The 27932-nt window shown below is 44.8% G+C and overlaps 1 long non-coding RNA gene across 3 annotated transcripts; it reads left to right on the top strand.

The window, feature by feature from the left end:
- On the top strand, nucleotides 1-27921 carry LOC103882097. Of its 3 annotated transcripts, none has more exons than XR_004182182.1 (5): nucleotides 1-737; nucleotides 2826-2924; nucleotides 13463-13643; nucleotides 15305-15391; nucleotides 27653-27921. It is a non-coding gene; the product is annotated as an uncharacterized LOC103882097 (long non-coding RNA). The 3 variants fall into 3 exon arrangements; XR_004182181.1 differs by lacking the exon at nucleotides 1-737 and adding an exon at nucleotides 2125-2139; XR_643786.4 differs by lacking the exons at nucleotides 1-737; nucleotides 2826-2924 and having other exon boundaries at nucleotides 13384-13643.
- The last annotated feature ends 11 nt before the right edge of the window (nucleotides 27922-27932 follow it).

Below are 27932 nucleotides of genomic sequence, written 5' to 3'. Positions count from 1 at the left end.
AGGAAAACATAGTTAAAAATACAACTTCATACTGGATATATTGGAGTGATTTGACACTAGACTTTTTTTTTTAAGTATAAGGCATTTTAATCTTCATTATCAGACGGACCTGTGCTGCAGGTGTTTCTGACTCTCATCTGCAGAAATGTCACTGTGTTGCTTTTTAAGAGGAAGTGAGGGAGATTTCTAAGAGACGTGATTCTGAAGGAAAAGGAAGGTATTTCCCAACTATTCTTTCTTCAACCGGGCCTCAGTGACCTCACCTGTATGAGTCATCAGTGAGTGAGTTGGCCGCTAGATGATCTCTAATGTTCCCTCTAATTCTAATTTTTCACAGTTCTTTGTTTTTTGCCAGCTGAAGTGAGGAGCACTTGGTCAGCTAATGTCAAATTGTACATTTATCTCAGTTTTATTTAATTTTAAAGGTGATTTTATATAAGTGTTGAAGAGGAAACATAACTTTTCCCTCAATCCTCACGAATTCTTAGCTGGAACAGACCCTTGTAACAAAAGTCAGATTAACGAGAAAAACCAAAGTTTATTGACATGTGCCTTTCATATATACACGGGCGGTACCCAGGGAATGAGTAATTCTCAGAGTGGTGGCTTTGAATTCCAGCTTATATAGCATCTTCAACAAAGAACAGTAGATTTTTACAGACATGACAAGACACAGGAAGAGGATTTTGAATCTCTAAGGGCAGCAACTTGTGGAAAGGCAAGTGAGATGAAGGCTGGTGAGTAAAGTTTGTTCATGTAGATTCCTCTGGTGCCATCTTCAGGTCACTGAGGGTCTAACGTTGTCATCAGTGGGAGACCTTTGTGCTCCCCGGGAGAAGGGGGTGGGGGTGGGATCCCATTTGTCTTTGTAAATTTGTGTAGCTCTTAGGCAAATAGAGGAAGGGCAAAGAGCTTTCCTGCATCTGCTTCGTCTTATCTTCAGCTCAACAATCCTTATGCCAAAGAGGCATATTTTGGGGTGACAAATTCTGGTCTCCCACATAAGGAAAGACTCTGCCTCCACTGGGTCTCCCAAAGTATTTGCACTTATGTCAGCTTCTGCATTTGAAATGAAAATGTTACCTCTGAATGTGGTAAGAGAGTGAAGTCAGGCTTCTGTAAGCCAGGAATTGCTCAGAATGAGTCACAAACCATCTTAAAAATGTAGGAAATTAGGAACTAATTTATCAAATAGTTTTTTCTTCTTAAATCAGTTTTATTGAATTATAATTTTCATACAATAAAATGTATCCATTTTAAGTATACAGCTGATCAGATTTTTGTTGTTGTTGTTTTGAGACAGGGTCTCACTCTGTTGCCCAGGCTGGAGTGCAGTGGCATGAACACAGCTTACTGCAGCCTCAACCTTCCTGGGCTCAGGTGATCCTCCTGTCTCAACCTCCAGAGCAGCTGGGACCAGAGGCATGTGCCACTTTTGTATTTTTTTTGTAAAGATGGGGTTTCACCATATTGCCCAGGCTGGCCTGGAGCTCCTGGGCTCAAGCAATCTGTCTGCCTTGGCTTCCCAAAGTGCTGAGATTACAGGCATGAGCCACTGCGCGTGACCCAGTTGATGAGTTTTGACAAACGTTTACCTTCATCAAGATACAGAACATTTCCATCACCCCAGAGCCCTCATCAAGGTACAGAGCATTTCTATCAACCCAGAAAGTTCCCTCATGTCCTTCTGTAGTTCATCCTCATCAGGTTGGCTCTACAGTATAGATTCACTTTCCTTTAGCCGCTCATTTGCTGCCTCTCCTAAAGATACAGAGGTGACCAGGGGTCCCTGTGGTCATGGGCTTCCATGCTAGTGCTGGGGGTGTAAGCAATCCTTTAGCTCCTTCAAGCTCCACTTTAGCTAACTCATCTCTGCTACTGGATAACGAGACTCTGTTTGGACCTTTAGAGGATATCCCACATGGGGACTTCCTACTTCCCTCAAACTCCTTATGCCTTCCCGTGGGTCTTTTTAAGGCCTCCACAGCCTGTGTCTCTAATCCTTCCCTTAGAATAGATCACTCTCCCGCCAGTGAGGAAGTTCCTGCTGTGCCTGGCTGCAGTTCAGCGTTAAGGGAGTCCTCCTCTGTTCCAGTTTTTTTTCTGCTACAGCGTGGGGTGCCAGCCCTGGAGCTCCAAGTGAGTGACAGTGAGGAATAGAGTTGCTGAGTGCTTCGGATTCCTTTGTTCTCCTTCTCTAGACAGCAGTAGTTTGTTTTAGAAAGAACATCCAGTGCACAAGAATTATTTATGTCCTGGCACAGTGGCTCATGTCTGTATTCCCAGCACTCTGGGAGGCCAAGACAGGCGGATTGTTTGAGCTCGGGAGTTCGAGACCAGCCTGAGCAACATGGCGAAACTGTCTCTACTAAAAATACAAAAATTAGCCCAGCATGATGGCATGCACTTGTGGTCCCAGCTACTTGGGAGGCTGAGGTGGGAGGATTGTTTGAGCTTGGGAGGTTGAGGCTGCAGTGAGCTGAGATCCACCACTGCACTCTAGCATGAATGACAGAGAGAGACCCTGTCTCAAAACAACAACAACAACAACAACAACAAAATCAAAGAGAATTATTTACTTATTTTTCTGAAGAGCCATAATAAATGTTTACTTACTGGGAAAAATAATGATAGAATAAGATGGCAAAATTAGATGCAAAACTGGTTGATGTTTGTCAATTGAGAAAAATGATGAGCCAAGTCTTAATCATTTTAGGAAGTTTATTTGCCAAAGTCAATGATGCGTACCTATGACACAGCCTCAGGAAGTCCTGACGACATGTGCCCAAGGTGGTCGGGACACAGCTTGGTTTTATACATTTTAGGGAGACATGAGTCATCAATCAATATATGTAAGAAGTACATTGGTTCTGTCCAGAAAGGCGGGGACAACTGGAAGCAGAAAGGGGGTTTCCAGGTCACAGGTAAGTGAGAGACAAATGGTCACATTTTTTTGAGTTTCTGATAAGCCTGTCCAAAGGAGGCAATCAGAATATGAATCTATCTCAGAAAGCAGAGGGATGACTTTGAATAGAATGGGAGACAGGTTTGCCCTGAGCAGTTCTCAGCTTGGAGGGGCCCAAGACATTTTCTTTTCACATGTCCTAGAGGACAATAAAACCATAATTTCTTCTATTGGACAGATGTCATGGGCATCTCTGACAAAATTTATTTGTAATTGTATTAGGGTTCAACAGAGAAACAGAGCAATGGGATGTGTGTACACACACACACACACACCCCCACAGAGAGAGAGAGAGAGAGAGAGACAGAGAGAGATTGATTGATTGATTAAAAGAGATTGACTCGGCCAGGCATGATGGCTCACGCCTGTAATCCCAGCACTTTGGGAGGCCAAGGCAGGTGGATCACGAGGTCAGGAGTTTAAGACCATCTGACCAACATGGTAAAACCCCGTCTCTACTAAAAATGCAAAGATAAGCTGGGCGTGGTGGCGTGTGCCTGTAGTCCCAGCTACTTGGGAGGCTGAGGCAGGAGAATCGCTTGAACCCGGGAGGCAGAGGCTGCAGTGAGCCGATATCATGCCACTGCACTCCAGCCTGGGTAACAGAGCGAGACTCTGTCTCAAAACAAAAAAAAAAAAAAGAGAGATTGACTCCCATGATTATGAAGGCTGAGAAGTCCAGGCCCAGAAGAGCTGATGGCATAACTTCCAGTCTGAATCTGAGTCTGAAGGCAGAACACCAATGTTCCAGCTCAAAGACAGGCAGAGAGAGACAGAATTCTTTCTTACTTAGCCTTTTATTCTACTCAGACATTTAATGGATTGGATGAGGCCCACCCACACTGGGAGGGCCATCTGCTTTACTCAGTCTATGGATTCAAATATTAATCTCCCAGAAACACCCTCCCAGCCAGAAATAATGTCTGGTCAAATATCTGAGCACCCTATGGCTTAGTCAGGTTAACACATAAAATTAATCATCACAGCAACTTATCAAATTGTCTACAAATGAACCTATGCTCTTAGAGTCTAAGTCCCAATCAATTATAAGTCAACCAAAAGTTTCATTTCCCCAGGTCATTAACTGGCCCTCAGATGATTGTTAGGACAGTGCTCAAGGAGACTCAGAGAGAACTTTTAGTCATAATTTTGTCTAACTTTGAAGTTCTGGATAATTTTTCTTAATATGATTAACCATACTCCTGCAAAATAATAGCCAAACCTGCTTAGACCAAAGGGACAAGTGGCTCCTTCATGGCTAGTTGAACTGTTGCCGCTGATGGCACCACTGCTATGTAAGTTCTCTTTGTCCCCAGATTTCTCAGTAACCTGGAGAGGGAGTGTTGGTGATATCGCAGAACTATCTGCCAAACTGATATTTTGATGAATGAGTTGTTTTTGCAGTTCCCTTTTTGGTGTCTTTCTGGGATAGAAATAATCATTTATTAGGAACGCTTGGCTTTCCCAGAGGGGATCTCAGAGTGAAAAGACTGATTTGTTTTCCTCTGGCAATTTTAATTTGTGCTTTTTGACCCATGAGCGACTTTACTTACAGAAAGACATCTGAGCAAAAGAAAGGAAACAGATGGGATTGTAGATCACATCAATCCCTACACCAAAGGCCTGGGAGAGCACCTGTGCTAGCTCTGAAGGGCCTATGCCACCAGGAGCACTGAAATACTGATCAAGAGATCAGACTTGGTGTGATGGCTCACACCTGTAATCCCAGTACTTTGGGAGGCCACGGTGGGTGGATCCCTTGAGGTCAGGAGCTCGAGACCAGCCTGGCCAACATGGCGAAACCCTGTCTCTATTAAAAATACAAAAATTAGCGAGGCGTGGCAGTGGGTGCCTGTAACCCCAGCTACTTGGGAGGCTGAGGTAGGAGAATCACTTGAACCCAGGAGGTGAAGGTTGCAGTGAGCCGAGATCGCACCACTGCACTCCAGCCTGAGTGACAGAGCGAGACTCTGTCTCACACACACACACACACACACACACAGATCAGCAGCCACAGAAGTTTCATGAATACACCTTGGAGTCACATGGGTGTAGCGGAAGGGCCCCCTTCCCTCACACCGGGCAGCAGGAAGCTGGACTTCTCCCATCAGTTTGCCATTTTCTTGCTGTGTGGCCTTAGTGTCAGAATCACACATTCTTTGGATTTCCTTATAATGGATCAAAAAAGAAAGAAAGAAAGAAAAAGAGAGAAAGAGAGAGAGAGAGGAAGTGAGAGAGAGAGAGGAGGAAGAAGATAATTAGTTCTACTGCACTTGCCTCACTCAATAAATAAGGACCGATTCAATTCAGAGTTTATTGAGTTGTGTGCCCAGCACAGTGACGAGGAGGGTAAAAGAGTGCTTGTGAAAGTGCTTTGCGAATCAAAAGAGAAGGTATAATCGATCACATTATTGATACCATTGAGATCAAAGACCCATGAAACTAAGCCTGCAGGCTGGCCTCATGGTGGCTGCAGTGACCAGGGGTGGGCATGGGGTGGGGTGGGGGGTGGAAGTCTTAATAGAGGGGTAGGGGGACAGTCCCTCAGGTGGAAGGTGAGGGAGAAGACTTAACCCAGGAATATAAAATAATCTTGCCACTGCTAGGACTGCAAACAAGCTCAGGCAATGCTGTGGGTGGCAGGCAGCCAACTAATTAGTGTTTTGTGAAAGAAAGGAATCAAGAATCAGATTGGCCCCTGCTGGTATTCTGAGAGCCAGTGAGCCAGCCCGGGGTCCACAGTACAGACTGAATCCTCGTCTGTGGCAGAGTGCTTCTTTGCTTTCTCCTGCAGAGCCACGGATGTGGATTTTGGCTAAAAATATTTTTTCCCCTCAAATTACATAGCAACCACAAAAGAATTTTCTGAGTAGTCCCTCTCACATGCTGGGCTTCTTTCTCTGAACTCCAAGGAGCAGCTGGATCCCTCACAACCCCAGGCCCTAGACCCCAGTCCCTAGTCAGGGTAGTTTCTTGCATCTCCAGCCTGGATCCTGGAGGGCTCAGATAGGAAAGTCCTGGGCAATGTGAAGAGGCTGGGAAAGGGCCTGAAATCATTTCACCAGCTGGTGCCAGGACTCCTCTTTCCAGACAGAGGGAGCCCAGCACCTCTTCTCCCAGGGCTGGTTGTCAGCCCCTGAGGATGGGGGTATCAAGGCCTGGGGGTACCAAGTTCTGAGTGTTGGGTAGAGGGTGGGAGCTCCAGAATCACCCGGTGGTGGTGTGGAAGAGGCTTCCAGCAGAGCTTGCAGTATTTTGTGAAAGGAAAATAAAAACTTGGTACCCCAATTCACTATATCAGAGGCATTTGAACCAGAGCAACTCCAGCTTGAATAGGGGCTGGGTAAAATGAGGCTGAGACCTACTGGGCTACATTTCCAGATGGCTAAGGCATTCTAAGTCACAGAATGACATAGGAGGTTGGCACATGATACAGGTCATAAAGACCCTGCTGACGAAACAGGTTGCAGTAAAGGAGCCAGCTAAAACCCACCAAAACCAACATGGTGACGAGGCGGACCTCTGGTCATCCTCACTGCTATGTTCCCACTAGTGCCATGACATTTTACAAATGCCATGGCAATGTCAGGGAGTTACCATATATAATGTAAAACGGGGAGGCATATATAATCCAACCCTTGCTTATAATTTCATCAAGAAATAACCACAAAAAAGTGGGCAATCAGCAGCCCTAGGGGCTACTCTGTCTATGGAGTCTTGCTCTGTCACCTAGACTGGAGTGCAGTGGTGCGATCTTGGCTCACTGCAACCTCTGCTTCCTGGGTTCAAGCGATTCTCCTGCCACAGTCTCCAGAGTAGCTGGGATTACAGGCGCGGGCCACCACGCCTGGCTAATTTTTGTATTTTTAGTAGAGACGGGGTTTCATCATGTTGGCCAGGCTGGTCTCGAACTCCTGATCTCAAGTGATCCACCCTCCTCGGCCTCCCAAAGTGTTGGGATTACAGGTGTGAGCCACCATGACTGGCTGGAGTAGCTATTCTTTTATTCCTTTACTTTCTTTTTTTTTTTTGAGACAGAGTCTTGCTCTGTTGCCCAGGCTGGAGTGCTGGAGTGCAGTGGCACGATCTCAGCTCACTACAAGCTCTGCCTCCCGGGTTCACGCCATTCTCCTGCCTCAGCCTCCCGAGTAGCTGGGACTACAGGCGCCCGCCACTATGCCCGGTTAATTTTTTGTATTTTGTTTAGTAGAGACGGAGTTTCACTGTGTTAGCCAGGATGGTCTCGATGTCCTGACCTCGTGATCCGCCTGTCTCAGCCTCCCAGAGTGCTGGGATTAAAGGCGTGAGCCACTGTGCCCGGCCATATTCCTTTACTTTCTTAATAAACTTGCTTTCACTTTACTCTATGAACTTGCCCTAAATTCTTTCTTGTGTGAGATCCAAGAATCCTCTCTTGGGGTCTGGATGGGACCTCTTTCCTGTAACACCATAACAGTTTACGAATGCCATGGCAATATCAGGAAGTTACCCTGTATGGTATAAAAGCGGGAGGAACCCTCAGTTCTGGGAATTGCCGGTCCCTTTCCCAGAAAGTCATGAATAATCCATCCCTTGTTTAGCATATGATCAAGAAATAAGTAAGCATAAGCAGCTGAGCAGCCCACACCACTGCTCTGCCTATGGAGTAGCCATTCTTTATTGCTTTACTTACTTACTCTTTTTTTTTTTTTTGAGACAGAGTCTCACTCTATTGCCCAGGCTGGAGTGCACAATCTCGACTCACTGCAACCTCTGACTCCTAAGCGATTCTGCTGCTTCAGCCTCCCAAGTAGCTGGGACTACAGGCGTGTACCACCACACCCTGCTAATTTTTGTATTTTTAGTAGAGACGGGGTTTCACCATGTTGACCAGGCTGGTCTGGAACTCCTGACCTCAGGTGATCCATCTGCCTTGGTTGGGTTCCCAAAGTGCTGGGATTACAGGTGGGAGCCATCATGCACGGCCTACTCCTTCACTTTCTTAATAAACTTGCCTTTACTTTATGAACTTGCCCCGAATTCTTTCCTGAGCAAGATCCAAGAACCCTCTCTTGGAGTCTGGATTGGGACCCCTTTCTGGTAACAACTATGGCAAAGGAAAAAAAAATTAAGCTGAAAGCTGAGTCATGGAAGAAGCTGCCTTTCCTTTCATTTCTAAGCAGACAGCTACAGATAAAATGTTAAAAAATTTTCACTGGTAGGTATTCTAAGTTCACCTTATCTTATGTAAAGTGCAGATTTACTGAGCAAAAGATGAATATATAATTGGCTATTCCCCTACCTGCTCCCTTTCTCTCACAACATATGGATTCAGTAATGTGACCATATCCTCCCTTTTTCTCCTCCAGCCTGCTTTCTTCCTTTAAATATCAAAGCCTTCAAAGTCATCTTCGGAGAAAGGCAGAGACCTGCCTGCCGAGCACCCATCCTTAACCTCGGCAAAATAAACTTCTACACTGATTCAGACCTGTCTCAGATACTTTTTGGTTTACAATTTCTTTTCTTTTTTTATTTATTAATTAATTATTTTATTTATTTATTTATTTATTTATTTATTTATTTTTGAGATGGAGTTTCACTCTTGTTGCCCAGGCTGGAGTGCAGTGGTGCCATCTCAGCTCACTGTGACCTCTGCCTCCCAGGTTCAAGTGATTCTCCTGACTCAGCCTCCCGAGTAGCTGGGATTACAGGTGTGCACTACCACGCCCGGCTAATTTTGTAGTTTTAGTAGAGACGGGGTTTTTCCATGTTGGTCTGGCTGGTCTTGACCTCCTTACCTCAAGTGATCCGCCCACCTCAGCCTCCCAAAGTGCTGGGATTACTGGCATGAGCCACTGCGCACCACTTGGTTTACCATTTCTACAGCACATCTTCCAATCCGTTCTATCCATGAGCCTGTTAGAGAGGCTCGGAAAACAATAGACTTGGTAGACGCTGGCAAGACTGAAATACTTTGTGGGAACATTTATTAACCACAGAATCTTGAGTCTTAATAAGGTTTTTCCGTTTTGTTTTTTTGTTTTCTTGAGACAGGTTCTCACTCTGTTGCCCAGGTTGGAGTGCAGTGGCGCAATCTCAGCTCGCCGCAGCCTTGACTTCCCAAGCTCAGGTGATCCTCACACCTCAGCCTCCCAAGTAGCTGGGACTGCAGGTGCATACCACCACGTCTGGCTAATTTTTTGTATGTTTAGTAGAGACAGGGTTTTACCATGTTACCTAGGCTGGTCTCAAACTCCTGGCCTCAAGTGATCCACCTACCTTGGCCTCCTCAAATGCTGGGATTACAGGTATAAGCCACCATGCCCCGCTGAGTTTTAACAAGTTTTTTTTTGTTTGTTTGTTTCAGACAGAGTCTAGCTCTGTCGCCCAAGCTGGAGTGCAGCAGTGTGATCTTGGCTCACTGCAACCTCCACTTCCTGGGTTCAAGTAATTACCTGCCTCAGCCTCCCGAGTAGCTGGGATTGCAGGCGCCCACCACCACGCCTGGCTAATTTTTTTTGTATTTTTAGTAGAGATGGGGTTTCACCATCTTGGCCAGGTTGGTCTTGAATTTCTGACCTCGTGATCCACCGGCCTCAGCCTACCAAAGTGCTGGGCTTACAGGAGTGAGCCACTGTGCCCAGCTGAGTTTTAACAAGTTTTTAAATGAGGTTTTAATTTTCATTTTATTTTAAAATTGGAGATACATTCTCAAGGTTCAAATTCAAAAGTTGCAAAAGGGTATACTGTGAAAAGTTTTTCAGCCACACAGACTTCTTCCCTGAAGTCACACGCTATTCATAGTTTCTATTTAACAAGATTTTTTTCAAACTTAAAAAATAAAAATAAAATAAAAACCTTCCCAAATTCTTAGAAGCTATTTGGAGATACTGACTTTGCTCCAACTTAACTCTACAGTGGAGACGAAGTGATGAGTTCCTTTAAAGGACTGGTGCTGTTTGTCCAGCCTGGGGTCACTGAGGAAGGTGTCCTTGGGGAAGGTGGGGGTGGAGCAGGGAGAAAATGTTACTGGGAAGGGGTCCCAACGCAGACCCCAAGAGAGGGTTCTTGGACCTTGTGCAAGAAAGAATTCGAGGTGAGTCCATGAAATAAAGTGAAAGCACATTTATTAAGAAAGTAAGAGAATAAAGAATGGCTACTCCATAGGCAGAGCAGCAGCGTGGGCTGTTCGATGGAGTATACTTATAGTTATTTCTTCATCATATGCTAAACAAGGCGTGGATTATTTATGACTTTTCCAGGAAGAGGCAGGCAATTCCCAGAACTGAGAGTTCCTCCCCTTTTTAGATCATATAGGGTAACTTCCTCATGTTGCCATGGCATTTGTAAACTGTCATGGTGCCAGTGGGAATGTCTTTTAGCAGCTAATGCATTATAACTAGAGTATAATGAGCAGTGAGGATGACCAGCGGTCACTTTCATCATCGTCTTGGTTTTGGCTGGCTTCTTTACCACATCCTGTTTTATCACAAGGTCTTTGTGACCTGTTTCTTGTGCTAACTTCCTATCTCATCCTGTGACTAAGAATGTCTAACCTTTTGGGAATGCAGCCCAGTAGGTCTCAGCCTTATTTTACCCATTCCCTATTCAAGATGGAGTCACTCTGGTTCAAACGCCTCTGACAAAAAGCACAGTTGTTATGGTTATTTCCAGCCACCATACTGGGAACATTACATCCCTTCACTATACTCAGATGCATGTCCAGCCCCAGCCCAAGTGACCTCTGGTCTGGCTCCCCTGGCCAGGCAGGCACAAATGCCCAGGGCTTCTCTGCACTTTCCTATTCCCTAGCTGCTGAGCCCACATGGCTCACACTGTGATACTGCTTCTCCCAGGAGCATCTAGGGCTGCACAAATGCCACAGGATTATATGCCAGCTTGCTGGAGTGGACAGCTAAGTGAGTTTAGAGATGATGAGGAGGACAGCATCTCTGAGTTTGACAAAACTATCTAGAGAACTGTCACCTCACAGGAAAAGACAGTCAGCTTGCTGAAGATGAAGAGACCAAGACCCCAAAAGCAGACTGTTGGTGGTGGTTTTTCCTGCTCAGTGCAGACTTAACTAATAGCAGCTACTAAATTCAGACATTGTCATGTATAAAATCACTTCTCCTCATCCTTGAAATGATCTTCTCAGGTAGGTGCTAGCATTCACATTCTATAATTGAGGAACTTTTGGCCCAGCAAAGTTAGATTGCTTGTGTGATCACACAGCTAGTATTACAGCTGCGTCTCAGCAATTCTGCGATCTTCTTTAGTCTGGGGACATATGTTTCCTAAAAATGAGGGCAGGCTGGCCTTCATATACTGGTGGGGCAAGAGGAACTGTCCTTCTACCCATTGAAAGTTAGAGAATTTGAGTCTGTAAAACAAACTGACAATAGATTGACAGGAGAAAAGTAAACAAATTTATTAACATACAAGTGCACAGGAACCATACAAAGTATAAAACCCAAAGGAGGGCCAGAGGGTTGAAGCTTAAATACCCTCTTCACAGAGAAGAGGAAAGCGGAGGGTGTAGGCACTTTTAGACAAAGAGTAAATGATTTTTAGGGGAGATTAATAGGCCTGAAAGACAGACAATGACCTGGAACAAAGTTCCTCTGGGCTCTGGGGGTGGTGGTGACAAGTCATGAGAAGGTAAAGGGTGGAACTGCACTGTGAGCAAAGATTGCCTTGTTATGCAGATATAGTCAGCCCTCCATATCTGCAGAGGATTGGCTCCAGGACCCCCTGCAGATACCACAGTCACCGGATGCTCAAGTCCCAGATATAAAATGGTGTAGTACAGTTGGCCCTCTGTATCTGTGGGTTCTGCATCTCGGATTCAACCAACTGTGGATGGAAAATACGTACAGCTGACCCTTTGTATCTGTGGTTTTCAATCTATGGTTGTTGAATCTGTGAATGTGGAACCTGTGGCTATGGCAAGCCAACTGTAAAATCTCTCAGGTAGCATCTCTCAGAACAGCAAAAAAAAATCTGTCCAGTTAAGTGTGGTGGTGACCTTTAGCTTCTTCTTTGGTGATTAATCTTCACTGGTTAATGAGATTTCAGACAGGAAATTGAAGGCAATTATGTTTCTTTTGGAAGGACTTCCCTCAGTGAGGTGAGGGAGCTTCAGAGAGAACCGTCCCTGTGCTTGTGGGGAGACACAAGGGAAGATCAGAGACCTTGATTCTGGGGCAACTTCTAAGGCCTTCCAATTTATTTCAATTCAAAGTGCTCAGCATGCCAAAGCACCATGCTTTGGGGTATCATTTTCTGAGCCCCAACAGTATGTACCCATGTACACAAGCATCATGGGCCCCCCACCCCACAAACTCCTTGACACAATGGTGGATGAGTGTCTGATGCCCATTTCTGTGGGTTTGCTCCTGGAACACTCTTAGATGAGGGGCCAAGCCACCCACCAGCAGTGATGCCCCCAAAGGTCAGCCCCCTCACACTGGTTCTCTGCGGCCTCTCAAGGAGCAGCAAACTGGTGACTGTGACACAGCTGGACTAGGACTGAGCCTTAGCGCCCCACTCTGTAAACCAGAGGCCTAAGGAAGGAACACTGACGTTTGTCATTTTGGATTGTTTAGTAACTCTTCCCATTTCCTAATGGCATTCTGGCTTATTTGGGGGCATTTACACCTGTTTCCCACTATGAGTGCTAAAGGGGTTGGATCGCCCCTCTTCCCAGTCCGGCACAATCAGGGGTGGACCCTATGAGCTAGACTCAGCCAACAAGACATCCTCTTGGGAGACTTGGGCTGAGGACAAGGCTCATTCATTACCGTGGCAGCAGGTCCAGTGGACAGTTCTTATGTCAAAGTGTAAGTAAAAAAAGTTAAAAACACAACTCATACAAAATAGGATGGACATGAGTCACAGAGCTTATTTAATTCATTAGTTAATGAGGGAAGCAGTAAGATGGAAAGCTGGTTCTGAGAGCGTATGAAGAATTGGGAAAGGCACACCAAAATAAACATTTTAAGTTGTACGCAAACCTGGTTAATGTTCTGTGGGGTAATAAAGCCATAGGCTATTTTCTATTCAGTTTATGACAATAATATAATCCCAAGAGTTAGAGCTAGGATTCCTTATCCTCCTTCTACAGAGGTTGTAAGACCTATGTGATTTTGGTACTCTCTTTCTCTTTTGATGCTGATTATTCGGCAAATCACATGTGGCTCTGGGTACTATCTTTCTTGCAAGATGTCAGGGGCACCTAAAAACCTGCCTGGGAATTTTTCTGTGCTCATGGGTGGGTGTTACATGTCATGAGATCAAGAACCCAAAAGCAGAGGATGAGATTGCCATGTAAGACCTCTTGGAACCCAAGGCTTCATAATTGGAACATAGCAACATTTGCTGCGTTGTTTTCCCATGTCTCTAGGTGACTGGATACTTATTATAGAATGCTGGTTGTTATGGTGATGAGAGCTGGGGGAAACCAGGCTGGGTGCACACTGTGAATGAAGGTTTAATCTATGTCATCCTTTGTCACAGGTCATCCTGTTGCCTAGGATGAAGTGTCACATAGTTTGAATCCACATTGCTTGCTGACATCATAGGTGAATGAACTTTTCCAAGATTCTGGAAGCCTATTGTAATTTGTGTTCTCTACATTTTCCTGAGGTCCCAGGGATGCCGTGATTACTAAGCTCTATGGTAGGAGTTGGGGCAAGAGGTGAGTAGAGGTGACCAATGACCGGTGCGCCAAGGTCTTTCCGCCCTCTGAGATTCCAGTCAATTCCAGGCATGGAGTTGTGATTAAAAGAATATCAGATGGCATAAGAATGATACAATGGACTTTGGGGACTTGGGGGAATAGTGGATGGGGGCAAGGGATAAAAGACTACAAATTTGGTGCAGTGTATATTGCTCAGGTGATGGGTGCACCAAAATCTCACAAATCACCACTAAAGAACTTACTCATGTAACCAAATACCACCTGTACCCCAATAACTCATGGAAAAATAAAATAAAATAATTTTAAAAAAGATTTAAATAGAACCTCCTCAGAAAGGCCTTTCCTGACCACTCAATCTAAGATAGCCACCCAGTTATTCTCTATATCATTCAGTTTTAATTCCTTAATTAGCTCATGCTATTTATTTTGTAATTGTTTGTTCCCCACTCCAGATATAAAACACATCAGAGCAGGAACCTTATCTTGCTCATTGCTGTATCCCAGAGTGCTCAATAAATATTTGTTGATTGAAGGACCGTCTTCTGATTCAGTCACAGAGAGTTGGGCCATGAGGGAAATAAAGAAAAAAGTAGAAACAGGAAATGAAGAAAATCAGAAACAATTTAATACTCTATTGTGTGTAAAAATGAAGTGACAAGAAGGCATACATAAAGGGGTTAAAAGAAGGAGAGAGGAAAAATAAATCACTGTTGTGTTTTGGAAAAACTCTTAATTTAGAGGGAAAGGAACTAACTTTATTGAGCTCCCTCTATGCAGGAAACCTAAATTACCAGATGATGTGGGATTTTTGATTTGTTTGTTTGTTTTTGGAAAGATTTTATTTCAACTTAGAGTCATCACCAAAATTACTTTCCTCATTTTCAACCTTTTCTTAGAAAGAAAAGAAAGTGAGTTCTTTTAGTCTATAGAAAGAAAAACAAAAGCCTATTTGTTTTCATCAAGTGAAATTGTCAAGGATGACTGGCAGTGCCATTCACTGAGAAAGAATACTAGAAGTGTTTTGCGGGGAAATCACAAGTTTCATTTTTAACAGGTCAAAATTTAGATATTTTGAAATATTCAAGTAGAGGTGTTGACAAGATAATGTGATACATCACTCAGAGGAGAGATCTGAGCTGGAGATCTAAATCTTTGATGTGTGGATGATAATTGAAGCCATAGGCATGGATGTGAGTGTCTAGAGAGAAAAAATAGCTTATTAAAAAATGGGATTTCATGGATGTACCTTAGGGAGCTCCAGTATTTAAGGTTTAGGTGGTAGCAGACAAGCCTTTGAAGGAGACTGAGAAGGAATGGTCAGGAGAATATGGTTTTATGAAAACCAACGGAATATACTGTTTCAAGGAGAAGAATGGTCAGCAGAGTTGAATGCTGCTGAGACACTAAAGAAAATGAGAATTGAAAATGTTCATTCCCTTTAGTGACATTGAAGTCTTTGACCTCAGTGAAAGTAATTTTAGCAGAGTGGAGGTGGAGTCTGAGTCATTTTAACATCCACAGTGCCTTTCCATAGAGTAGATATTTGATATGTTTTTTCGTTTGCTTTACCATGAAATGTATAATTATGCAGAAGAATGTATAATGTATATGTAGTATTTGAAGAACAAAATGAACCACATTTACCCATAAACCTTTAGGAAACAACTTTAGAAGACGCCTGTGTGCCCCTCCCTGCTTGCATCTGGCTTCTTCATCTGCCCAGGTGGACCATTCTTACTGTCGCAGTAAGTGTTCCCTTGCTCTTCTTTTATAGTTTTACCGCATGTGAGTGATTCCCTAAACCATACACTGTTATTTTTACAATATACTTTTTTAGTTTTAACTGGTTTTGAACCCTGTATAAATGGAATTAGACTGTATTCATTCTGAAAAAAAAAAGAAAAAGAACCTCAGGTGAATCAAGGATAGTAAAGTGCTGATCATTGTTGAGGCCGAGTGATGGATATATTACTGTTCATTTTACTCTTTCCTCTACTTTAGTGTATGTTAGAAGATTTCCATACTCGAATGTCAAACAATTTTTGAAAGGTTGAAAAAAGCTTTTCTAAATTTTTATTATTTAAAAAAATTTAAAAAAAAATTTTTTTTGAGACAGGGGCTCACTCTATTGCCCAGGCTGGAGTGCAGTGATGTGATCTTGACTCACTGCAACCTGGCTCCAGCCCAGGCCTCCCCCAGCCTCAGCCTCCCGAGTAGCTGGGACCACAGGCTGCACCACCACACCTGGCTTGTATTTTTTATAGAGATGGGGTTTCGCCATGTTGCCCAGGCTGGTCTCAAACTCCTGGGTTCAAGCGATCCACCCATTTCAATCTCCCAAAGTGCTGGGATTACAGACAGGCATGAGTTACCATGCCCGGCTGGAAAACTTTTTTTTTTTTAAGAAGAAAAGAAAAAGGAAAGAAAAGGGCACTTTGAAGATCTTATAGGGTCATATTTAAGTGGTAAAACTTCGGAAAAGTGACTGATCTCAGGCAAACCTCGGGGTATTGTCCAGCCCCTTCCCTGCTTTATTTTTACTCCTTAGTACTTATTACCATGTAACAAACTATATATTTTATTTATTTATCTTACTTATTGTTGGTCTTCCAGCTAAGTTACAAGCTTCATGAGGCAGGAACTATTGGTACGTTTTGCTCATCCCCATCCCCAGGACTTGCAATAGTAATAGTACCTGGCACATGGATAGGTTCAGCTTCACGCAACAGAAACCAATAGTGACATAAACAAGATAGAGGCTTTTTTTTTTTTTTTAAACATAAATATATGCCACTCAACAGTGGAACCTAGGCCCCTATCTCTTTCTCCTTCACCGTCCTGACTGTGACTTCTACCATCAAAATTGCCTCATGATCTCATTATTGATGCCAGAGCTCCAGCTGTCACACACATTCCAGGAAGGAAGAAGAGAGGTGGGGCAAAAGGACACCTACTTTTCAACTGAAGCTGTCTCAATTAAAAGTCTTTCTTGTAGTCCAATCTCTTTTTCAATCACCTGCACAAAGATGGTTTGAGTGCTTGGAGCAGCCCTCACTGTTTGGCTATGAGAGTTCCAGGTCTGCACTCGAGGCCATTATCTGCATCCCAGGACTTCGCTTTAGGCCAATGTCAGGAGACACTTACAGAATGAATATGAAACTGATCCTCTGCTCTCTGAGGAGTGGTCCCTAATTTAGCATTTGCAGTTTTAGTGGGTGACACTGAGTCCCTGCAGAGGCACCAGGTGGCTCTGGATTTGGTCTGAGTAGCTTCAGCTCTTGCCCTAGGAGTGCCTGGGATAGTTTCAGACGAGAAACGAGATCCTGGATGGGCACCCCCTATAGGGTCCCCTTTCTGAAGAAAGTTGTCCAAAGATAGGAAGCTTGTTGGAAATGTCTGGACTCCAGTCCAGAGATCCTGCCTCTTTGTGGGGCCCAGGAATTTGCCTTTTATATAAGAAACCCAGGTAATTTGGACACAGGTTTGAGAAACGACACTGAGATACTCCAGGCCATGGAATGAGATACCAGCTGGTGTAGGGCAGAAAACATCTAGAAGCTGTTCTTTCCCACTGAGGCCAGAAGGACAAACATTGCACTCAAGTAAGCCTTGAAGAGGCCTTGAGTCTCCACGGACTCAGGCCCTGCTCAGTGTTGAGTAAAATAAAGGTTAACTCAGTAATCTGATGAAAGCTCTCATGTGGATAAACAGTTCTCATTAGCTTGTTCATTGTCCAATGAGCTCACTTGGGTCTCATTGGTGACCATGGCTCTTTTTGATCATCCATAGACTTTCAGTGACAAATTGTACTTTGTGGTTAGTTAATGCTCATAAAATAATAAAACAAAACAAAACAAAATGAAATAGCACCATGTTACAATGAGACTCAAGATCATTTGATGATGTTTTGATGAACTGTGTTTGTATTAAATGAGGGCCCTCATTTGAAGCTTATTTTCATGTTTGAAAAAATTTTTATTTTTATTTTTATTTTTTTGAGACAGAGCTTCACTCTGTCACCTAGGCTGGAGTACAGTGGCACAATCTTGGGTCACTGTGACCTCTGCTTCCCGGGTTCAAGTGATTCTCCTGCCTCAGCCTCCCAAATAGTTGGGATTACAGGCTCTGCCACCATGCCTGGCTAATTCATATATATATTTTTTAGTAGAGATGGGGTTTCACCATGTTGACCAGGCTGGTCTCGAACTCCTGACCTCAAGTGTTCTGCCCACCTCGGCCACCAAAAAGTGTTGGGAGTACAGGTGTGAGCCACCGCGCCCAGCCTGAAAAAATTTTTAAATGCTGAATGACACTATCTTTTAGGGGAGACATTTCACTAGTACATAAAAAACAGGACAAAACTATCAAAACCACACAGTGACATTTAGAGTGGTCTCTAATCAGCTTAGAAGAGTGAGATGATGGGGCAAATCTCTTTAGAGGCTCTTTCAGTTGACAAGGCAGGCAACTGAGAAAACAAAATTAGTTGTATGAAAACATGTTTGAATGAAGAGAATTTAGACATCTAAGCAAACATGATTTTTGCATTATGCTGGAAACAAATGCTGCACGCTTTGGAAGGATTTACAATCACATTTAAATATAAACAAACAAACACATAAGAAACAGGGACTGAAGCAAAGATGCCAAGTTGCCTGCCCGTATCCTTTCATCTCTTCTCTCATTCCCCTCCTGCAACTGACCTTTATATTGGCAGAGTCTTTCCAGTGTACCTAGAGATAACATTGATAGAGGTGAGGTGTAATTCAAAGTTGCTGAGTGGGGCTTACAAGAAAGTTCTTTTTTTTTTGAGACAGGATCTCATCTCACTCTGTCACCTAGGCTGGAGTGCAGTGGCACGATCATGGCTCACTGCAGTCTCAACCTCCCTGGGCTCAGGTGATCTTCCCACCTCAGTTTCTGAGTAGCTGTGACTACCGTGCGCCATCATGCCCTCCTGATTTTTTAATTTTTTGTAGAGATGGGGTTTCACCATGTTGCTCAGGCTGGTCTTGAACTCCTGGGCTCACGAGATTCTGGTTCACTTTGGCTCCCAAAGTGCTGGTTACAGAAGTGAGCCACCATGCCTGGACTACAAGAAAACTTTTAATGGAGACAGCTTCAGTTGAAAAGTAAGAGTCCTTTTGCCCTACCTCTCTTCTTCCTTCCTGGAATGTGTGTGTGACAGCTGGAGCTCTGGCATCAATAATGAGATCATGAGGCAAATATGATAGTAGAAGTCACAGTCAGAATGCTGAAGGAGAAAGAGATAGGGTCCTAGGTTCCACTGTTGAATGGCATATATGTTAAAAAAAAAAAAAGCCTCTGTCTTGTTTATGTCACTATTGGTTTTTGTTGCGTGAAGCTGAACCTATCCATGTGCCAGGTACTATTACAAATCCTGGGGACGGGGATGAGCAAAACGTACCAACAGTTCCTGCCTCATGAAGCTTGTAACTTAGCTGGAAGACCAACAATAAGTAAGATAAATAAATAAAATAGATAGTTTGTTACATGGTAATAAGTACTAAGCAGTAAAAATAAAGCAGGGAAGATGGATATGAAGTGTGGAGGTCAGGGAAAGGCTTGACATTTTAGAGAGTGTCACCAGGGAAGCCACATGGGATTTCATTGGGGGAAATTAAGGTAACATTTGTGTAAAGACCTAGTAAGAGAGAGAGTCAGGGGGTGTCTGGTGGACAAGCGTTCCAGGTGGAGAGAACAGCAAATGCAAAGGCTGTGAGGTCAGAGTGTTCAAGGATAGCCAAGGGCTTGGACTGAGTGGAGCAGGATGGTTGACAGAGTACCTGGCAGGAACTGTTGTGAAACAGGTGATGGAACCAGGACTAGCAAGGCCTTGTGGACCATAGGAAGAACTTTGGCTTCTACTCTGAGTAAGGTGGGGCCACAGGCAGGTTCTAGGCAGGGAAGTTGCAAGATCTGCTTTATATACAAACAGAAACACTGTGCTAGTGTCTTGAGATGAGGCTGAGGAGGGTGAAGGTGGAAGTACAGAGACTGATTTAGGAGGTGACTGCATCATCTAAGTGAGAGAGGATGTTGGTGTGAACCAAGTGAAAGTAGTGGAAGCAGGAAGAAGGGGGATTCATCATATAAGGGAGAACCATTAAGGTCCCCTATGGACTGGATATAGGATGTGAGAGAAAGAGAGGAGTCAGAGAGAACTCTAAAGTTTTTGGAAGGACGGAGCTGCCGTCAACTCCATTTGGAGCAAGCTTGTTTCCTCTAGCCTCCCCACCAATCGGAGGAACAGGTTTGAGGGGAACATCAGAAGGTCAGTTGTGGATATTTCAAATCAGAGATGGCCATTAGATACCAACTGGAAATCTTGAGCAGAGATGGATACATGGTCAGAATTCAGGGCATAGGTCCACTTTGGGAGCCATTGAGACATGGATGGTATTTAACATCATGGGACTGGAGAAAGTCACCAAATGAGTAAGTGTGGAGAGAAAAGAGAAGAATCTGGGCACTGAAACACGGGGCCCTCTGATGTTTAGAGATTGGGAGAAAAGGGGGAACCAGCCATGGAGACTGATAAGGAGAAGCCAGAGGGGAAGGAGGAAAACCAGCAAATCTGAGGCTGTGGTGGCCAAGAGAAGGAAATGTCTCATGGAGGGGAGAGAGAGAGATGGTGTTAAATACTGTGTCAAGTAAGATAAGGACTGAAAATTAAATATGAGGATTCAATAAAACTGTTCATATAAACATTTTAGAAGAGTTCTTGGTAAATAGTAATCATTCAATACATAGAAGGTGGCATTACACACACACACACACACACACACACACACACACACACACACTTGCTATATTAGCCCTGTTCAATCGCATTTTCTGTGATGATGGAGATGTTCTATATTTGTTCTGTCCAATACAGTAGCCACTTAGCCACATATAGCTACTGAAAGCTTAAACATGTGGCTAGTGCAACTGAGGAACTACATTTTTTTAGAAGGGGGAAGAATTGTATTTTACTGAAACTCAACTCAAAAAAAGAAATACAATGCTGTAGTGTGCAATATATTCACACAAAGCACCCTCAGGTGCACATTCAAGTCAAGTAAGAACTCCATATCCCTTTTCCTAGGTTTCCTACCCTGGGACCTTAGTCTCTTCCATATACAATCATGCACACTTAATTTGAAAAAGGAAACCCAGTGTATTTTGATGTATTCTTTAGCACCAAATTTAACGAAATTTTAATTGAATAAATACTAAAGTCTAAATAGCCACATGTAGCTGCTGGCTACTGTCTGGAACATAGGCAGTTCTATAGTCCATTCTGTCTAAATAGACCTATTCTGTCTATAGGCCAATTTACAAATGTTCTTTTTTTAGATGATCAGCCTAATGAGTTTTAGCCAGCTTATAAAGGTGTGGCACAGAAGGCCCTTTGATAGAGTTTAAAAATCATGTGCACAGGTGTGGAAAGTGGGTGAGCAAGCAGAGGCCAGCACCCTGAAGAAAGAGGCTGATGGAGTTTAAGACACACTAGGACTCAAATCTTGGTCTGTCATTTAGTTGTGAATCCCCAGACAGGTTGTTTAACCTCTCAGAAACTGCCTCATCCTCTGAAAAGGCCTGGCTACTTAATTTGCCAGAGCCCAGTGCAAAATAAAAACACTGGGTCCCTTGTTCAAAAATTATTAAGAATTTTGAACTGGCAACAGCAGAGACCAAGTGTGGGCCCTTCCAAGTTGTAGGTTCTGTGTAACGCATAGGTTACATGACCACGAAGCTGCCTCCTGGGTCTTGAGGATGCGGGCTGGGCAGTCAGAGTGTTGAAAATGGGAGAGGGAACAAAGGCGAGAGTGTTTGCTGCTGCTGCACTGCTGCTGGCCTGGGCTGGGCAGAAGGCTGGGGTGGGGAGCTCTTTTCTTACATCAGTTTCAGATTTTCCTGTAGATCAGAAAGAGAGCTATAGGATCTCTTTCTGAGTCCTTGTAGACTATAGCTAATCTTTTCCTAGGCTTGTTTGTTGGCTGGGTCTTAAATGACCATAGTCTAGCTCTTGCAGTTACCTACTGACATGATTTAGCTCTGTGTCCTCACCAGATCTCATCTTGAATTGTACTCCCATAATTCCAACGTGTTGTGGGAGGGACTTGGTGGGAGATAATTTGAATCATGGGGGCGGTTTCTCCCATACTGTTCTCGTGTTAGTGAATAAGTCTCATGAGATCTGATGGTTTCATCAGGGGGTTCTGCTTTTGCATCTTCCTCATTTTTCTCTTGCCACCACCATGTAAGAAGTACCTTTTGCCTCCCACCATGATTGAGGCCTCCCCAGCCATGTAGAACTGTACGTCCAATTAAACCTCCTTTTCTTCCCAGTCTCGAGTATGTCTTTATCAGCAGCATGAAAATGGACTAATACGGTAACTTGGTACCAGTAGAGGGGGCACTGCTGAAAAGATACCTGAAAATGTGGAAGTGACTTTGGAACTGGGTAATAGGCAGAGGTTGGAACAGTTTGGAGGGTTCAGAAAAAGACAAGAAAATGTGGGAAAGTTTGGAACTTTCTAGAGACTTGTTGAATGGCTTTGCCCAAAATGCTGATAGCAATATGGACAATAAAGTCCAGGCTGAGGTAGTCTCAGATAGAGATGAAGAACTTGTTGGGAAGTGGAGCAAAGATGACTCTTGTTATGTTTTAGCAAAGAGACTGGTGGCATTTTGCCCCTGCTGTAGAGATCTGTGGAATTTTGAACTTGAGAGAGGTAATTTAGGGTATCTGGTGGAAGAAATGTCTAAGCAGCAAGCATTCAAGAGGTAACTTCAGTGCTATTTAAGGCATTCAGTTTTAATAAGGAAGCAGAGCATAAAAGTTCGGAAAGTCTTCAACCTGACAATGCAGTATAAAAGAAAAATCTATTTTCTGAGAAGAAATTGAAGCCAGCTGTAGAAATTTGCATAAGTAATGAGGAACCGAATGTTAATCCCCAAGAAAATGGGGAAATGTCTCCAGAGCATATCAAGGGTCTTTATGGCAGCCCCTCCCATCACAGGCCCAGAGGCTTAGGAGGGAAAAAATGGTTTTGAGGGCCAGGTCCAGGGTACCCATGCTGTGTGCAGTCTAGGGACTTGGTGTCCTGCATCCCAGCCACTTCAGCTATGGCTGAAAGGGGCCAATGTAGAGCTCGGGCCATGACTTCAAAGAGTGCAAGCCCCAAGCCTTGGCAGCTTCCACATGGTGTTGAGCCTGCAAGTACACAGAAGTCAATAACTGAGGTTTGGGAACCTCAGCCTAGATTTCAGAGGATGTATGGCAATGCCTGGATGTCCAGGCAGAAGTTTGCTGCAGGGGCGGGGCTGTCATGGAGAACCTCTGCTAGAGCAGTGTGGAAGGGAAATGTGGGGTTGGAGCCCCAACACAGAGTCCCTACTGGGGCACTGCCTAGTGGAGCTGTGAGAAGAGGGCCACTGTCCTCCAGACCCCAAAATGGTAGACCTACTGACAGCCTGCACTGTGCACCTGGAAAAGCTGCAGACCACAGCCTCAACGCTCACCCATGAAAGCAGCCAGGAGGGAGGCTGTATCCTGCAAAGCCACAAGGGCAGAGCTGTCCAAGACCATGAGGACCCACCTCTTGTTTCTGGACGTCAGACATGGAGTCAAAGAAGATCATTTTGGAGCTTTAAGATTTGACTGCCCCATTTGATTTCAGATGTGCATGGGGCCTACAATCCCTTTGTTTTTACCAATTTCTCCCATTTGAAATGGTTGTATTTACTCAATACCTGTGCCCCCATTGTGTCTAGGAAGCAACTAACTTGCTTTTGATTTTACAGGCTCATAGGCAGAAGGGACTTGCCTTGTCTCAGATGAGACTTTGGACTGTGGACTTTTGGGTTAATGCTGAAATGAGTTAAGACTTTGGGGGACTGCTGGGAAGGCATGATTGGTTTTGAAATGTGAGGACATGAGATTTCGAGGGCCCAGGGGTGGAATGATATGGTTTGGCTCTGTGTCCCCACCTAGATCTTATCTTGAATTGTACTCCCATAATTCCCACATGTTGTGGGAGGGACCTGGTGGGAGATAATTTGAATCATGGGGATGGTTTTCCCTATAATGTTCTCATGGTAGTGAGTAAGTCTTACCAGACCTGATGACTTTGTCAGGGGTTTCTGCTTTTGCATCATCATCATTTTTCTGTTGCCACTCTCATGTAAGAAGTGCCTTTCACCTCCCGCCATGATTCTGAGGCCTCCCCAGCCATGTGGAACTGCAAGTCCAATTAAACCTCTTTTTCTTCCCAGTCTCAGGTATGTCTTTATCAGCAGCATGAAAATGGACTAATACACCTACACTCAAGGGTAGAGAAGAGGCCGTGCTGGTTCATCCATATAACTCATGGGATCATTAGGAGGTTCTTAAGGCTGGGTGCAGCGGCTCGCGCCTGTAATCCCAGCACTTTGCTGGGTGAAAGCGGGAAGATCACCTGAGGTCAGGAGTTCGAGACCAGCCTGGCCAACATGGTGAAGCCTGTCTCTACTAAAAATACAAAAATTAGCCAGGTGTGGTTGGGCACACCTGTAATCCCAGCTATTCAGGAGGCTGAGGCATGAGAATCGCTTGAACCTGGGAGATGGAGGTTGCAGTGAGCCAAGATCATGCCACTGCACTTCGGCCTGGGCAATAGAGCAAGACTGTCTCAAAAAAAAAAAAAGTTCTTAGGAAGCCTGAGGCTAGGAGAGAATTGGCCAGCAGGAGGCTGAGTTCCACCTTTCTCATTTCGTCACAAGCACATTTAAAGCCAAGAAATAGCCTTGTGAACCCCCCAAACAGAACAGTGAGCTATGGGGTTGGGTGTTGTTTGTAGGTTCCCTAGGACTGGCTGAGGATGCCTTGATGTGGCACTGATTAGATATGATCCCAGAGACCACACAGATGTGAACAGGACTCCCCTCTTCCCTGGGGAACAGAAGTCCATGAGAGGCTGGGTCTGAAGGGCAGGGCGAGGGTAAAGGAGACAGGTTTGGCAGCAGCCTGGAGGGCTATAGGTGCTTTGCCCTGTGGTTTTAACATCAGATCCCCAAGTATCCCTGACTTGGGGGAGGAGCTGCCTACACAAAGTCCAGACAAGGCAGGGTATATAGGTGGAAGCAGAAATGCCAATCAGGGTGAGTGACAGGGATGAACCAAAGTTGGGTTCAATATTCTGGACCAGGGTGACTGGAGGAATCAAAGCATTCTAGAGTTAGAAGTGGGCTTAGAAGATTTAATCTTGTGCCCAGGACTAGGTATTATGCTTCAGTGTCCCTGAGGCCTCCTCCACCTCAAACTTGTGGCCTCTTGAAGGAAAGCAAAAGAGGAGACAAACACTATCTAGGAAGCCCTGGGGTCCGCCAGACTCCTCAGCAGCCCCTCTCCTGACTGTGGATCCCAGGAGAACCCAGTCTCATGGCCTAGCTGAGTAGCAGAGCACTGTGGAAAGGCTGTATGATTGCTGCCCTGCCTCTTGCTGCTCTGTGACCTTGGGCTCGTGACTTCACCTTGCTGGGCCTTCTCCTCTCACCAGTAAGCTGAAGATAAGCTTTGCTGCTAGGATATTAGAGGATGACATGAGATAAGGTTTGTAAAACACAGAGCACTTGCCTGACATCTACTTCCTCCTTGCCATCTGGAAGCCTCCAGTATAACACCTGCCTGAAGTCACTGCTGAAGTACGACATGTCTCTGATAATTAAATGTAACAGACATAATTTCTAGGGCACCAACTGTGTTGGACAATGTGAGGCAGATGGACCAAGTACAAGACATGGGCCCCTACCTCTGAAAAAAGTAGCATCTTGGTTAAGCAAAGACAAGCAAGCACAAGCTTTTTAAATAATGAAACTAATACAGCTACATGCAGAAGAATTATGAATCAAAAGGCCTACTGGGATTTAGAAGGAGCGCTTAGCAGAGTTGGAGGGCTTCCTGGAGAAAATGGGCTCTGTGATAGACTTTGAAGTGCTGGTAAGACATGGAAGGTGGGCAGCTTTTGCTGTGAGTTGTCCAGGAACAATGGCATGAACAAGGTGTGGGCAGGAGTGGATTCAGAACCCCACTGGAATAGAGTTCTGAGGTCATGGGTGAAGTGGGCGGAGAGAAGTCTGAAGAGGTAAGGAGGGCCAGGCAGTGGACTGGAAGTGCCACACCACCAGCAAAAGACCAAGGATTCTGTTCTAAGGGCCAACCAAGTCTGGAGGCACAGATTTCAGAGCGACGGAGTCACATGATGAAAAAGGACTGGTGGAATAGAGGGGGATGTTGGATGGGAGGAGAATCTAGAACAATCAGGGTGAGTGGCAGGGATGAAATGAAGTTAGGTCCAATATTCTGGGCCTGGGTGACTGGAGGAATCAAAGCGTTCTAGAGCTGAAAGTGACCTTAGAAGATGTAATCTTGTATAGCCATTCAGAATAGATTAATGCCCTTCCTGGGTCCATGGCAAGTTCTTCCTCTCTTAGTTCTGTCAAGAGCTGGTTGTTGGAAACAGCCTGGCACCACCCCTTCCCCTGTCATTCTCTCGCTTCCTCTCTCACCATGTGATTTCTGCACGTGCAGGCTCCCCTCTGTCTTCTGCCATGAGGGGAAGTAGCCTGAGGCCCTTATTGGTTGCAGATGCTGGGTTTCATGCTTCCTGTACAGACTGCAGAACCATGAGCCAAATAAACCTCTTTTCTTCTTAAATTCTTCATGCTTATGTATTCCCTTATAGCAACATAAATGGACTAAGACAGTACCCTCCCTATGGGGCAGTGTGCAGAGAGAAAAGACCAGAAGACCAAAGACTGAACCTTGAGTCGTGAGAACAGGATCCAGGAGAAGGGGCAGTCAGAGGTGGGATGCAGCCCAGATGTGGTCATGGTGATCAGGGACGCAGTGGTGAAGGTGGTCAGTGCTGTCCAAGGGCATGACCTGGACAGCTCTCATCTCCCCAGCCCCCATGAAGCCTATTACAGATGGCTGCAAATTCTTTGACACCTCTCCCACTGAGATGGGGAGGGGGAATCTTTGCTTCCTCCACGTAAATCTGAGTAGGTTCTGTGACTAATGCCCCCATAGAATAGAATGGAAGTTTAGCTGGGCATGGTAGTGCATGGCTGTAGTCCCAGCTACTCAGGAGGCTGAAGTGGGAGGATCGCTTTAAGCCCAGGAGTTCAAGGTTGCAGTGAGCTATGATCTTACCGCTACACTCCAGCTGGGTCAACAGAGTGAGACCCTGTCTCAAAAACACAAAAAAACAAACAAAACAAAACTAAAAAAGGAATAGAATGGAAGTAATGTCATGCCAGTGTCCAGGTCCAGCCTCTGAGAGACTGGCTGTTCTGACCTTTAGAATCTGGGAGTGCTCAGTCGTGGAACCCAGCCACCATGTTGTGAAGAAGCTCTGTGCAGTAGTCCAAGTGACCAGGAGTCAAAGCTCCCAGTCAACAGCCAGCACTAACTTGTCAGCTGTGTCAAAGAGCCCAATTGAAAGAGGATTCTAATTGTGCTGCCCAAGCTGAGACCACGTGGAGCAGAGATATTCAGTCCCTGCTGAGCCCTGCTCTAATTATAGATCTGTGAGCAAAACTACTAATTTTTAACTAAATTTTGGGGTGGCTCATTACACAGTATCTGGTTTTCTCGGTGGATTCAATCCGGTGTGCTTGAGTCTCCCCTCCAAGTGCGTGGCAGATGGTGGGAGCCATGGGAACTTTCCTCTCTCACTGCCCTCCCTTTACTTTTGTTCTGATGGCTGGTGACCCGCACGGGGCTTAGAGATCAACTGTGGTCAGTGATTAGGGTGGCCCTGGGCCTCTATGGGGGTTAGGTATTGGGAAAGGTCACACAGGGTGGGGCCCATGTTGCCCCACAGGAACAGAACAGAACTAGCCCTGGCCTCTCAGCTACCCATTGGCAATAGCTTCCATTCCTTCCACTTGCATACGGGGAGACTTGAAAATCAGTGGTGGCAAGACTCCAAGACTATTATTTTTATTTCCAGACAAAAACATCTGCTTCACACACAGAGCGGCATCACATGAAGAGGAAAGAGCCTGTTTCCCAAAGCCCAACTTTCCCCACCATCCACAAATAAAGACAGCATCTGCTGAGCCCACGCTGAGCCTGTCACAGTCAACAACTGGGAAACTGGGGCCTCTGCTGAACCAGGGGACAAGTAGCCGAAGCACTTGAACAGCTTGATACTTGTTTTTTGGTACATTTGTTTATTTAAAAAAGCATAGGAAATGAATAAAATGCCACTAAAAAGTATCTGCAATGAA

The sequence above is a fragment of the Papio anubis genome, chromosome 2 (genome assembly GCF_008728515.1).
Source record: "Papio anubis isolate 15944 chromosome 2, Panubis1.0, whole genome shotgun sequence".
NCBI classification, from domain to species: Eukaryota; Metazoa; Chordata; class Mammalia; order Primates; family Cercopithecidae; genus Papio; species Papio anubis.
This window is presented reverse-complemented; position numbering and strand designations above follow the sequence as displayed.